Source organism: Tupaia chinensis, unplaced genomic scaffold (assembly GCF_000334495.1).
Source record: "Tupaia chinensis unplaced genomic scaffold, TupChi_1.0 Scaffold000115_1, whole genome shotgun sequence".
NCBI classification, from domain to species: domain Eukaryota; kingdom Metazoa; phylum Chordata; class Mammalia; order Scandentia; family Tupaiidae; genus Tupaia; species Tupaia belangeri.
The window spans coordinates 3,498,062-3,511,214 of record NW_006159579.1 but is presented as its reverse complement, the minus strand read 5'-3'; the positions used below and the strand labels follow the sequence as shown (position 1 = coordinate 3,511,214).

Sequence of the window (13,153 nt, the reverse complement as noted above, 5' to 3'; positions counted from 1 at the left end):
AATGGGGACCTCGTTAGGGACCATCACTGTTCCTGCTCACCGATGTTTTTTTTGCTGACAGATGAGAACGTGAGGCCAAGGGAGGGGAAGTGGCCTGTTCGAGGCCATGCACAAGTTGACCAGTGGCAGAGCTGGGTCTTGAACCAACTCTCTGGTGTCTACAGCACTCCCTTTGGATGACACCTGAAGAATTACAATCTAGGACCTAGATTACGATTAGGACCTAGGACCCACCTCCAACCTGTCTCCTTGAAGAAGTCTTTTCTACACCTCCAGATCTGCTTGCCTCGCTCATCTCTGATCATTTTTTTTTTTTTTGAAGAGGTTTTTGCTATAGGGCGCGTGCGCTCGCCAGACAGACAGAGACAGACAGAGAGACAGAAAGCGAGAAATCACCCTCCAGGGAGGATGGCCACACCACAATCCCTTCTCCTCCATTCTCCTCTTGGGATCTTGGGCACACACTCACATGTGACCATGAGTTTTAAGCCACCGGGTCCAGGACTCAAACCACAGTCGACTCCATGGGAGTCTAGCGACATAGCCATTACGCTAACTGCTGGTCCTTCTCATCTCTGATCTTGAGCAGGTTTGAGTTTTGCCCCGTAGCAATACTTTATTCTGTATGACTCTCCAATGACTGGTTGGGGAAATCCCTGCAGCCCAGATAAACCGGATGCTCCTTTCTCCTTTGGGCTCTACAATCCAGTAATTAAAGACAACATAGCCTCTGGCTTTGAATCTCTGCTCTGCCAATACTTAGGCAAATTATGAGATTTTTCCATGTCTCAGTTTTCTTATCTGGTGACTAGGATCATACTATCACCTATCTCTTAGGATGAGAACTAAGTGAAATTAAGTGAGACAGATATAAATCACTTAGAATCATGCCTGGCATAGGAAAAGGGTCAATAAGTCGTCATCAGTTTTAATGGTTACTAGCTATAATTAATAATACTTCTGAGAGGGTCAGCCCCATAGGCTAGTGGTTAAAGGCAATGGATCCCACACGGCTGACCATGGGTTCAAATTCCAGCCCTTATGGCTTGAAGAACACACTGGATACATGTGCATGCATGCCTAAAATCTTGACAAGATGGAGAGATGAAGGAGAAAGGATTGTGGCATGGCCACACTCCACTTGGGGATGTTTTCTCCCTTTCCCTTTCTCTCTGGCTCTCTGTCTCTCCCTAGCAAGTGCATGTGCCCTCTGGCAATTAAAAAAAAGAAAAAGAAAGAAAGAAAGAAAGAAAGAAAGAAAGAAAGAAAGAAAGAGGAAAGGAAAGGAAAGGAAAGGAAAGGAAAGGAAAGGAAAGGAAAGGAAAGGAAAGGAAAGGAAAGGAAAGGAAAGGAGAGGAAGAAAGACTACTACTGATGCTTATGCTTCTGTCCTGTGGTCAGGCCAAGGCCAAGCAGCATGTCAGGGCTGATTCACATTGAGGAGGGCCATCTGGGGTGTCGAAGCAAGGACTAGTTTGGTCCGAGAGGCAGAACACAGGGCTTGAGTTCAGCTCTACTAGGCCCACCATGTGACCAGCAAAGAAGGTGCAGAGAAGGGTAGGTGGGGAGACAGGTATTGAAGAATGGGCTGAGATGGGCTAGCCCTACACTGAGAGAAGTGAGCAACCTGTCGTTCTTCCCCTGCTTAAAATTCATTAGTGACTCACACCCTGCTGAATCAAAGCTAGCTCTAACACCAGCACAGGATTTCAATTTAGGATTCAGCCCTGATCTCAGCATTGGACAGCCCTACTGACACCCTGTCCTGTCACACTGCCCTTTTTTGTGGCCTTGTTTCCTATCCTTCCAGGCCCAGTCAGCTGTCATCCTCCAGGGCAATTGCCCTGCCCTCCCAGGCCTTGTCAGAGCCCCTCTGGGCACCCACAGCCCTTGAGCACACCTCTTCCAGCATTAATCACACCATACTGTCAATACTTGGTTCTCTGGAGTCTCCTTTGAAACTACCGGAGGACAGAGAGAGGTGCCATCACGCTGATGTCAACTCAGTATCTCACAGAACAACAATTATAGAAGAGGTGCTTGGTCAAGATTTGCATAATGAATCAAGATTTCAATGGGATGGCATAAAATCTATTCCAACTCTATAAGACTCTAAATTGGGACCAGCAGATGGTGTAATAGTTATGTCACTGGACTCACACGTAGTCGATCTTGGTTCAGGTCCCAGACTAGGTGGCTCAAAAACTCAACACTGGGTGTGTGTGCGTACATGTCCAAAATCCTGAGAGGCGAATGGAGGAGAAAGGATTGTGGCATGGCCACTTTCCCTGATGGGGTGATTTCTTGCTTTCTGTCTCTCTGTCTCTCCTGTGAGTGCACATGCTTTATAGCAAAAATCTCTTAAGATAAACAAACAAAAACTAAATCAATTATCTGGACAAATCACTTTATTTTTCTAAACCTTAATTAATTAATTAATTTATTTATCTCTCTATTTCCTTTTTTGACAGAATCTCTATAACATGATCCTTTTGCCTCAATCCCCCAAAGAGCTGTGACTACATATACACAGCACCACATCTGGCTTTTAGGATGGGTCAGGAATTGAACCCAGGCCTCCTATGTAACCTTAGTGTGCAAAGTACATGTGTCAACCAGTACACACTATCATAGCTAGGACCCTCTGTTTATCTGTTAGATGGAGATCATTATTTTTGCCCTTCTTCTCAAGACTATTATGAGGAGCAAACAGATGAGCTTTAAATGATGTTTTACTAATTATTGCATTTATTCAATAAATATCTATTAAGTACCTACCATGTGCTGGGCATACTCTAATATAATTTCAGTTATTCGTCTCCTTAAAGTTGAAATATAATTCACATGTCATAAAATTTACACTTAAAAGTATACAATTCAGTGGTTTTCAGTATATTTAGAATTGTACAACTAGCCCCACTAATTCCAGAATCCCAGTCATTCTTAGCCAGGGTGAAGCTGCAGGCCCTCATGCTCCTTAGGAATCCCGGTCTCTAGCTCTGGTTTGGCCCAGATGCCCCTTTTCTGGGAAAGCTCAGGGTGCCCCTGGGAAGAATTTCTCTAGGGGCAGAAGTGGAGCAAAATGTCAACACTCTGGTACATGCTATGTTCTACCTAGAGAAACAAAGTTGTGTGTTTTCCTGGGGAAAGGGCGAAGTCCATCAACCCAGGCTGAGCCTTTCCTAGGTTTGCCTCTCTAACTGTCCTGACTGCAGAAATTGAGTGGACCCTGGATTCAGCCTTCCCCTCCTCTCCCTGGACAGCAGGCTGAATCCCATGCTAACAACAGCCTGCAGTAGGATCCCCCAAACAAACACTAATCTCATCTACATTGTTGCAATAAAAAGGAAAGCCTGTTTGTCAGTCAAGATTGACAAGGGATCAGGAGAAGCCTCAAATACAGATCTGGTGAGTGACTTTATTCTGCAGGCCACAGGAAGCCTGAAAAGGTTCAGAATGGGGACGTGACCCCCACACACTGGACTGGACCACAGAAGGAGTTCTGGAGGTGGGAAAGGACTAGGAGACTAGCCCAGAAACTGTCCCAGTAGCTGTCAGCATTGTGCAAACAGAAGAAAGACTGAGATTGCTGGACATGGGCTTCTATTTTATAGCTCTGCCACTCCTTAACTGTGTGACCTTGGAGAAGTCACTTACCTTCTCTGAGCCTTGGTTAATCTATCCATAAAATGGGGATAATTACACCCTCCCTGCCATACTTCTCAGGATTATATGGAAAATCAGATGGGATAATGAATTGAAAAAAATCTTTGTAGGAAAAATATAAGGGACTTTGATTCTAGTCCTGGTGTGAGCCAGGTGATAGGGGCCATGAGATTGACGAGATCTCCCTCCCGAGCCCCTGCCAGTGAAAGATTCCCCTACCCTTTCCTGCCTCTTTTCCCCTTCTGGAAATTCTGGAATGCTTACAAGAAGAACTGGAGAAATCTAGGGATCTCAGAGACAACAAAGCCACAGAAGGAATGCTAGACATCTGGGCCTTACCTGGGTGACATTCCTGAGGATCTCAGGCAGGCAGCAAGACAGAGGGAATGATGTGAATCACGTGGGGGAGAGGCTGGGGAGCAGCCAAGGTAGCCAGAGTCAGCATTTCGGAGCCACTGCTAGAACTGAGGACAAAGGCAGGGGAGGGAAGGGCAGCTTTCCTTGTGGAACCTCCTACATTTACATCCCTCCTTCGGGAGACAATGACACAGACACCTTTCTGTGACAACTTCACTTGTGTCATTTACTTGCTCTGAACCTCAGCTTCCTCATCTGTAAAATGGGATGATAAAGCCCCTGACATACTATGAGTACAGATCAATCAATATGACCGCCATTCTTTGAAAACAAGCAGGCTCCCAGCACTAATATCCTCTTCCCTAATTTCCTACAGGGCTGTTTGGAGAAAAGTTCAAAGGCACTAGGGGCAGAGTCCAGGCCCCTAGGGATATTATGCACCTTCTGTCAAAGTAGGTGAGGTTAGCTGGGGGAGGGTCCATGGGCTAGAGGCAAAGGCTTTAGCCTGCTGTCCAGGGAGGGCATGGGAACCTCTCCCTCACCAAGGCTACTAGAAATCATTCTGGTTGCAGAACTCGGTGCTGTCTAGAGGAAGGGCTGATCCCTGGGCAATGGATGGAAGGGGAGCATTTTCCCTCCACTTACCACCAGGAAAAGGGAATTAAGGACTGACACCTGGTGGTGCCCAAGTGCCCCTGTCTACCATCCAGGCAGGACCCACCCTCTTCACATCTGGGGAGAAAAGGGAAGTGCTGGGCACCTGTGTTCAACTGGAAGTGATCAAACCTCTTCACATTTCAAAGAGAGTAATAGTATGGGAGGAGGAGGCCCCCCTTCTGGGGAGCCTGGAAGCACAGCTAGCACCAATCCCCGCCCCATGCCCACCCCAGCTCTTTGGTTCTGACCACTTAACTCCCCCACTCTGCCCTGCTTCTCCCTTCCATGCCTCCTCTGGGTAGCTCCCTTCTTTCCATCTGGAATGCTAACCTGGAGCAATGGACAGTTTAAAGGGCAGAGAGGAGTAGCCATGGGAGGAAGAGGGAGAGTCAGCTTGATTCTCCACGTCTTCAATCCACGAACTGTGTGAGGATCCAATAAGGTCCTTTTTTTAGTTTAACCCACTTTGAGTTGAGCTTTTATCACTTGTTTCTGAAAAAAGTCACACCTAACCGTACAGATCCTAAACAAGATAGAATCTGTGATGACCATGGGTAGGGCTGAGCAGAAGCCAGTATTTTAACTGGGCCTGTGCTTCTGGGCACAATTCCCATCATCTGGGCTGCAATGCAGTCTACAAAGCAAGTTCGTAATAATCAACCTGACCCAGTGGGCTTCAGACACTTCCCTAGAGCCCTAGGAATCTGCAGAGGCACTTCTAAAAGCACCCAAGGAACTGTGGGCAATTAGGAAGACAAGTGTCTGGGTAAACTACTCCCAATTCAACCAGACCACTTCTGTTACAAATGCTTAGGTATTGGCAATTGGTGACCCCCAAAGATCTGAAAAACCACGTTTTTAATGTTCAGAAGAGTATTAAGAAGCCAGGATATGGAGCCAGCAAGTAGTATGGTGGTTAAGACATTGGACTCCCAAATAGCCAACTGGTTCAAGTCCCAGACCTGGCAACTTGAAGAATGGAGAAAAGGGGGACCAGCAGTTGGCGTAATGGTTATGTCACTGGACTCCCATGTAGTCGACCGCAGTTCGAGTACCGGACCCAGTAGCTTAAACTCATGCCAGGCACGTGTGCATGCGTACCCAAGATCCAGAAAGGAGAACAGATTGCTGCGGGCCTATCCTCCCAGGGGGTGATTTCTCGCTTTCTGTCTCTCTGTCTCTCTCTGTCTTTCTGGCAGCGCACGTGCGCTATAGCAAAAACCTCTCAAAAAAAAAAAAAAAGAAGAAGAAGAAGAAAAGGGGATTGCAGTGTTGCCATCCCCTTGGGGGTGATTCCTCACTTCCCCTCTGTCTCTCTCTGGCGAACACCTGTGCCCTATGGCAAAAACCTAAAAAAAGAAAAAGAAAAAAAAAGTAGCTAGGGCTGATGTGTTCGTCTGCATTCTACAGAAGGGGAAACTGAGGCCCAGAAAGAGGAGGTAAAGAGGCCAAAGCTGCAGAGTGTGGGGCTCTGGACTTGCTGCCTGTGAAAATGTGTTCCCTCTCGCATTTCCTGTCTCTTTCAGTAAACTGATGGTGGCTAATACCCGTAGTCTCATCTTTCTGGGCTCTGATCCCTCTGAGCCTGGCTCCCTGGAAGGCCACAAGAAGCTTAAGGAACATGTGGAATAAATGTACGAACCAGTCTTTACCTCCCCTGACGGAACCCCTCCCCATGCACACATACCCTAAGTTCCCCTGCTCTCCACACATTTGCCCAAATGTCGGGCAACGACTGGGTAGGGCCCCTCCTGAGAACTCCTAATCCACCTCCTCTGTCCTGGCTGCACTGTGGCTGTGGACAGAGGATTCCTTGTTCCCAGTGCTTCCTGCCCAGAGATCTCCGTGAGGCCCATGCACTGGCAGGAAAGAACCAAATCAGTCCTTTTCAACTGGAGCTAAACCTACCCCATACCCCCGCTACCCCCAGGAACAACACACTTCCAGCTCTGTTTACCATTCATTCTACCTGTCCCTGCCTGGCTTGGTCAGACCCCAGGCCATAGCCTTTGCTCCCCTCCCTCCTGCCAATACACCCCCCCCCACACACACACACACACACACACACACGAGAGAGAGAGAGAGAGAGAGAGAGAAAGAGATCTACCAGGAGAAGTACCTTACATCTAACCCAAACCAGAAACCAGATTCCAGAATGACAATACCACAGCCCTGCAGTTGTGCCTTACTAATAATACCACACTGATATTTGCATGCTACCTCACCACTTCCCAATCTATACAACTCCACTGGCTCAGGGCCTTCTCGATGCCCTCACCCTGTCAAGGTCACAGCAGCTCCAAGTTAGAATGGGGCTCTGGCGTGCCCCAAGCCAGGGGGTTCAAAATATCTTACACAAAGCCAAGGAAGGGCCAGTGGCATTGTCTGGGAGCTGCTGAGGGATGAGGAATTAGTTGATTAGTCTCCCAGCCCTGCCCCCACTTCAACTGGGACTGCAATCCCTTTAACTGTTTTATATACTGAGATCCTGTGGGGTTCATTTGAAAAGGAGATTTATCTGCTAGGAAGTGGGAAAACAGGGCCAGCCTTGTAGTGTAGCAATTAAGCCCTATGCAGAAAGGGCCAGATCCCACATACCTGACTGGGGTTAGAATCCTAACCCTGGAGGTGTGAAAAACACACTGGGTACATATACATATGCCTAGTATTCTGACAGGGTAGAGAAAAGGATTGTAGTGTGACCATGACACAATGGTGGGTTCTCTCTCTCTCTCTTCCTGCCTCCCACGTATATGTGCATACTTTGTCATTTAAAAAAATAAAAAGTTGGAAGACAACTCATTCAAACTGTCTTGACCTTCCCCCACCCCCTGCCTGACAATGTACATATGACCCTGAGATCAACAGAAAGGAAGGTCACACGGAGCCCCAAGAAAATACCCTCTCTGAATCTAGTCCACACTCTGGGAGTGGTGACACAAAAGCAAGCAAAGGCCAGTGGGTCTGGCTTCCACAGTCTGTGGAACACCGTCTGTGGCCGACCATGGTGGCATGGATAAACAATACAGGAAAGGCACATTGCCCAACTCTGCGTTTAAGGAGTATTTCAGTCCCTACCTCAAAACCTGCCAGAACTAAGGAGGGCCCTCAGTGTGGCCCCCTTCCCAACCCTGTGGAAACCTCCTATGGCTTAGCCACACCCCCACATGTCCCCAGCAATAAATATGACAACTGAGAGCCTGTGGGTCTGGAAGGGCCTCTTTGCCCAACCTCAGCAGAAAGAGAAAAAGGCAGAGCCTCTGGAACACTCACCCCTCCTCTGGGCACACCTGCTCCCTGGGAAGATGGACGACTGTCAGTCAGGCACCTAGGAAAGGAGGAAACAGTGTTAGCTCCTGGGAACATGAGTTCATGAGCCCAGCATGTGCTGGAAATTGAGAGCTGGCATTTGGCTCTGCGAGGAACCTCAGGGAAGTTGCTGAACCTGTTAAACAGAAAGACCGAAGGCAAAGAGCAAAAAGGAAAGTAACAAACATGAAGCTGAAACAGCCAGCAGGGGCCAGGCTGTGACGGGCCCTAGAGGCCAAGGTGAAGGTGAAGATTCGGTCTTTATTCTAACGACATTAAAAACCACTGATGTGCAGAGCAGAGAACTGACTGGAAGAGGGGAAAAGTAGCTGTAGGAATATCAGTGAGGATTTGGTTGTGATCGACCACGGCCGGGGTGCTGATTAAGAAGTGCAGAACTGACAGGAAGAAATGAATGAGGGGCTAGCAGGTAGTATGGTGGTTAAAGGCGCTGGATTCCCACATGGCCGATCACGGCTCGAGTCCTGGACCTGGTGGTTTGCTTTCTCACTCTCTCTCTCTCTTGTTCTCTCTCTCTCTCTGTCCCTCTCTGGTCAAATTGAAATGAACAAATGTATAAATAAATAAACAAAGTTAAATAAAATAATTATTTAAAGAAAAAAAGAAATGGATGAACTTTAGATGTTTAGAATGGACTCCCATAGGGTCGCCATGGTTTGAGTCGTAGGCCTGGTGGATTGCTTTCTCATTTTCCCACTCTCTCTCTTGTTCTCTCTCTCTCTCTGTCCCTCTCTGGTCAAATTGAAATGAACAAATGTATAAATAAATAAACAAAGTTAAATAAAATAATTATTTAAAGAAAAAAAGAAATGGATGAACTTTAGATGTTTAGAACAAGTAATCACAGAATGTGGGGGTGGCTTGGATGGCAGGGGATAAGGGAGATCTGGGACCCCCTCCCCACAAGCATTTCCATGTCAGTCCAGTGGTCTCCAGCAACCAGGAAAAAAACATACCCATTTCTCTCTCCACTGGGTCTAGCTTGCCTTAGTCTCTCCATCTGTGAAATAAACATGGTTGGACCAAGTGATCTCTCAGGATCTTTTTAGCATTAATATTCTGTTCTCATATATTCACTCACAGAGTATTTAATCCCCTTTTCAATCTTTGAGCCCCAACTGCAGGCATGATATGGTATATAATGAGCCAGGATAGTTGAAAGGAGAAACCTCAGGTCACCTTGACTCCATCCCAGAACAGCCAACCTCCAGGAGGGACGAAGTTTCCACTTCACAGGGACCATGAGAATCAGGTGACTAGGAAAAGTGAATGGAGGGGAGCTGGTAGGTGGCTTGGTGGTTGAGTTACTGAATTCCCACATGGTCAACTGTGGTTCAAGTCCCAAACCTGGCAGCTTGGTTTCTCACTTTCCCTCTCTCTCTCTCTCTCTATCTCTGTTTCTCTCTGGTCAAATTTAAGTAACAATAATAATAAATTAAATTAAATAAATAATTCTTAAAAAAAAAAAAAAAAGTGAACAGAGATTTAGAAGCTTGGGCTCTGAAGCCACACAGATGTGGTTTGAATTCTAGCTTCACCACTTTTTAGCCGCGTGACCTGAGACAAGCTGCTTCACTTCCTAATTTGGAAAATAAGAGTAAAAGTGTCAGGACCAGCAGATGTCATAATGGACATGTCACCAGACTTCCATGTAGTCAGCTGTGGTTTGAGTCCCAAACACAGCAACTACACCAGGTGTGTGTACATACATGCCCAAAGGACCAAGAGGAGAATGGAAGAGAAGGGATTGTGGCATGGCCATTCCCCGTGGAAGGTAATTTTTTGCTTTCTGTCTCTCTATCTCTCTCTGTCTCACTGGTGAGCACACATGCTCTATAGCAAAAATCCCTCTTTAAAAAAAAAAAGAGTATCTGCTTCCAGAGTTAATGAGAAGACCAATGAGATGATGATGCATGTGAAGAGCTCAGACCCCTTATTACAACCAGCCAGCAGGTAGCAGCCTCCATTTACAGATGTGGAAACTGAGACCCAGAATGGTGAAAGGACTCATTGAAGACCACACATTGAATAAATGACAGCCCAGGTCCTTAACCACTAGGTTATATCAACACCAGTCTGGTTCCTGCTCCTCAGATGAAAAAGAGGAGGCTAAAAAAAAAAAAAAAAAAAAAAAATCACAAGTGACTTGGCCAATGTCACAAAGAGAATTAATAGTAGAGGAGAGATTTGAAACCAAATGTTTCATGAAAAAGTCCATGGTCCCCCCCATGGATATCCAGAAAGTAGAAAGTAGATGGACATGGAGAAGCTCCAAAGTTCCAGGCCTTTTAAATCTGGAACAGGGCAGATGCAAATCGGAGTGTATGTGTGTGCGTGCACACGCACATGTGTACAACTACCTTGAGAGGAAACCAGAAGGAGCTGGTAAAACAAAGGCCTCTTTATCAGAAACCCTCCCCAGGGACTGGGCAGGAGAGAAGGGGCTGACAAGCAGGGCCATCCATCCTGCTGGGCTAAGCTGAGGGCTGGATCTTAACAAATAGAAACAGTTCCATCCTGGCCACAAACTTGCTGTGTAATCAGCAAGTCTGTCTCTCTCTGCTGGGTTTCTCCAACTCACCTCCATTTCACCTACTGCAGAATAAGACAGTTAACGCTAAATGGTAGTTCACGCTCCTTCCAAGCTCTGGAGTCTTAGTCAAGCCCTAGAGTCTTAGTCAAGTCCTGCTCCTACAGCCTCAAATGGTGGCTCCACTCCCCATTCCGGTGCACAAGGCTGGCTCCAATTTTACCACAATAGGGTTGGGAAGTCCTGTATTCAGGTTCTGCCGAATGGCCTCAGCTTCCTCACCGATTGGCCTCAGCTTCCTCACCTTCCTCACCGGGGTCTTATCTTTGCCTGATCACTGCAGAAGGACCATCCAAGGAGCTACTCAAAGGCAAGCAACTTCCCGAGGCACCATACTAAGCATCCAAGTCACCACCTCAACTCATACCCAGACCTCTTCTAACTTATGCTTTCCCTCTGGCCCTTGTCCCATGCAGATAAAGAGTAACAGAATACAAGGTGACCTGATGCATCCCAGGGCCTCCTTATACACACTGTAGGAACAACCCCCACAGCTAACAATGGGAGCAAACACCATGCACCTAACACTTGACCGCTTAGGCTGCAGTGCTGGGAGGAGGATCCTGGCCTGAAGGGTGCATCTCTCCCCCTCTCAGGAAATAAGTAAACTTAAAAAAAAAAAAAAAAAGAAAGAAAGAAAGAAAGAAAAGAAAAAGAAGGAGAAGGAGAAAGGAAGAAAGGAGGAAAGAAAAAGGGATTGGTGGCACAATGGTAAAATGAAATATTCCATGAAGCTTCCCACATGGGAAGGTTCTGGGTTCACATCCAGAGACTTCCCTAAGTCCATCAAGAGTGTGGGTACCCATGATCAGGAGCTGGCTGAGGCTGGGAGTGGATCAGGGCATCAAGACCCTGTTGGGTGTTTTGTTTTTGTTTTTCTCTCTCTCTTCTCTTCATGGGAATAAATTAACTTTCTCTAAAAAGGAAGAAAAACAAATGTAAATTCCTAAACATGCATAGAAGTCTGTCAATAACTGGAGTATTCTCTTTGAATTTTAAATGAATTAAAATGAAATTAAATATTAGGACCAGCAGACAATGTAATGGCTACATTGCATGGGACTCGCGTAGTCAACTGTGGTTTGAGTCCTGGACCTGGTGGCTTAAACTCACACCAGGCGCATGTATGTGCGTGCATGCTCAAGATCCCAAGAGGAGAATGGCGGAGAAGGAATTGCAGAGTGGCCATCCCCCCAGGGAGTGATTTTTTTTTTCTGAGAGGTTTTTGCTAAAGGGCATGCACTCTCCAGAAAGACAGAGGGAGACAGAGAGACAGAAAGTGAGATATCACACACACACACCCCAGGAGATGGTCCCACAATTCCTTCTCTTCCATTCTCCTCTCAGGATCTTGGGTACGCACGCACATACACATGCACGCACATACATGCGCCTGGTGTGAGTTTAAGCCACCAGGTCCAGGACTCAAACCGCAGTCGACTACATGGGAGTCCAACAACACAGCCATCACGCCAACTGCTGGTCCCAATTTCTGCTTTCTATCTCTGTCTCTCTAGCAAGCACATGTGCCCTGTAGCAAAAATCTCTCAAAAAAATTAATTAATTAAATATTAAATGAAGTTTGAAATTCAGTTCCTTGTTGCACTAGCCACATTGCAAATGCTCAATGGCCACAAGTGACTAGTGGCTACAGTGCAGGGCAGTGGCGACTCCACAGTGAAGTCCTCGAGGGCCTGGGCTGGTGGCCTGCTTAGACCTAACCCAGAGCTAAACCTCTGAGTTAAGGTGAATCTGAATAGAATGGTATCTACTTGGTCACCAAACTCCTACTGAGCCTAGTATTAAGATCCCTCCCCTCTGGTGCCTATTACATTCACAATGATGGTGACAAAGGTATCAGAGTACTCTTTGTTCAGAGGATAACAGTGTGGCTCAGAGAGGTGGGCCACCTGCCCAGGGTTACCAAGGCCTGCTGACTTAGGAGCCTGAGTTCAGTACCTAAAGCTTGGCAGGAGCCTGTCCTGAGGCTCCACCTACTAGAAACTCAGAGAGCCCTCTCCCCCTGTCTAGGGGCAGAGTGGCCCAGAACACAGAACCCACAGTAGAGGCTAACCAGAAGGAGAGCAGGAGAAAAGCACAGATGGGACCACACTGGACAGTGGCCAAGTGCAGATTTAGGCCACTATGGATAGCCCCCCCTACCCACAAGCCCCCCCTTCCCCACCCCTACTCAGCAGGAGACAGAGCCAGCAAGATCCACTGGCTGGCTGCCCTCTGGGTGGATCCAGGGCTAGGCACCATGCCCTCCCTACACTGCCCCCAAAAGCAATCACCCAAAGGCCCTGGGACTAGTGCCAGAGCCCGTACTCACCTCCCAGAGTTGCCTCAACTGGACGCAGGGGAAATAGTCCAGGTGGCAGCCTCTCCCCATTCCCTGGAGGCAGATTCCAGAGCAGGTGGGGGTAAAAGCCAGAAACCCTGGGTGGCTCCACCTTTCTCTTGGGGAGCACAGCTAGCCTCAGCCCCCTCCCACCAGCCCAGCAGGGTGAAACTCTCACCAGCTATTAGGTTTAACAATTAACTCTGATTGGT

General features: G+C 47.3%; 1 protein-coding gene across 1 annotated transcript in view; it reads right to left on the bottom strand.

The window, feature by feature from the left end:
• Nucleotides 1-13,153, bottom strand: part of EPB41L1 (erythrocyte membrane protein band 4.1 like 1) — a 186,781-nt gene that overhangs the window by 135,156 nt on the left and 38,472 nt on the right. Inside the window, exon 2 of the mRNA XM_014586146.2 lies at nucleotides 7,954-8,008. The gene's annotated coding sequence lies outside the window, so the exon portion shown is untranslated. The remainder of the gene's footprint in view (nucleotides 1-7,953; nucleotides 8,009-13,153) is intronic.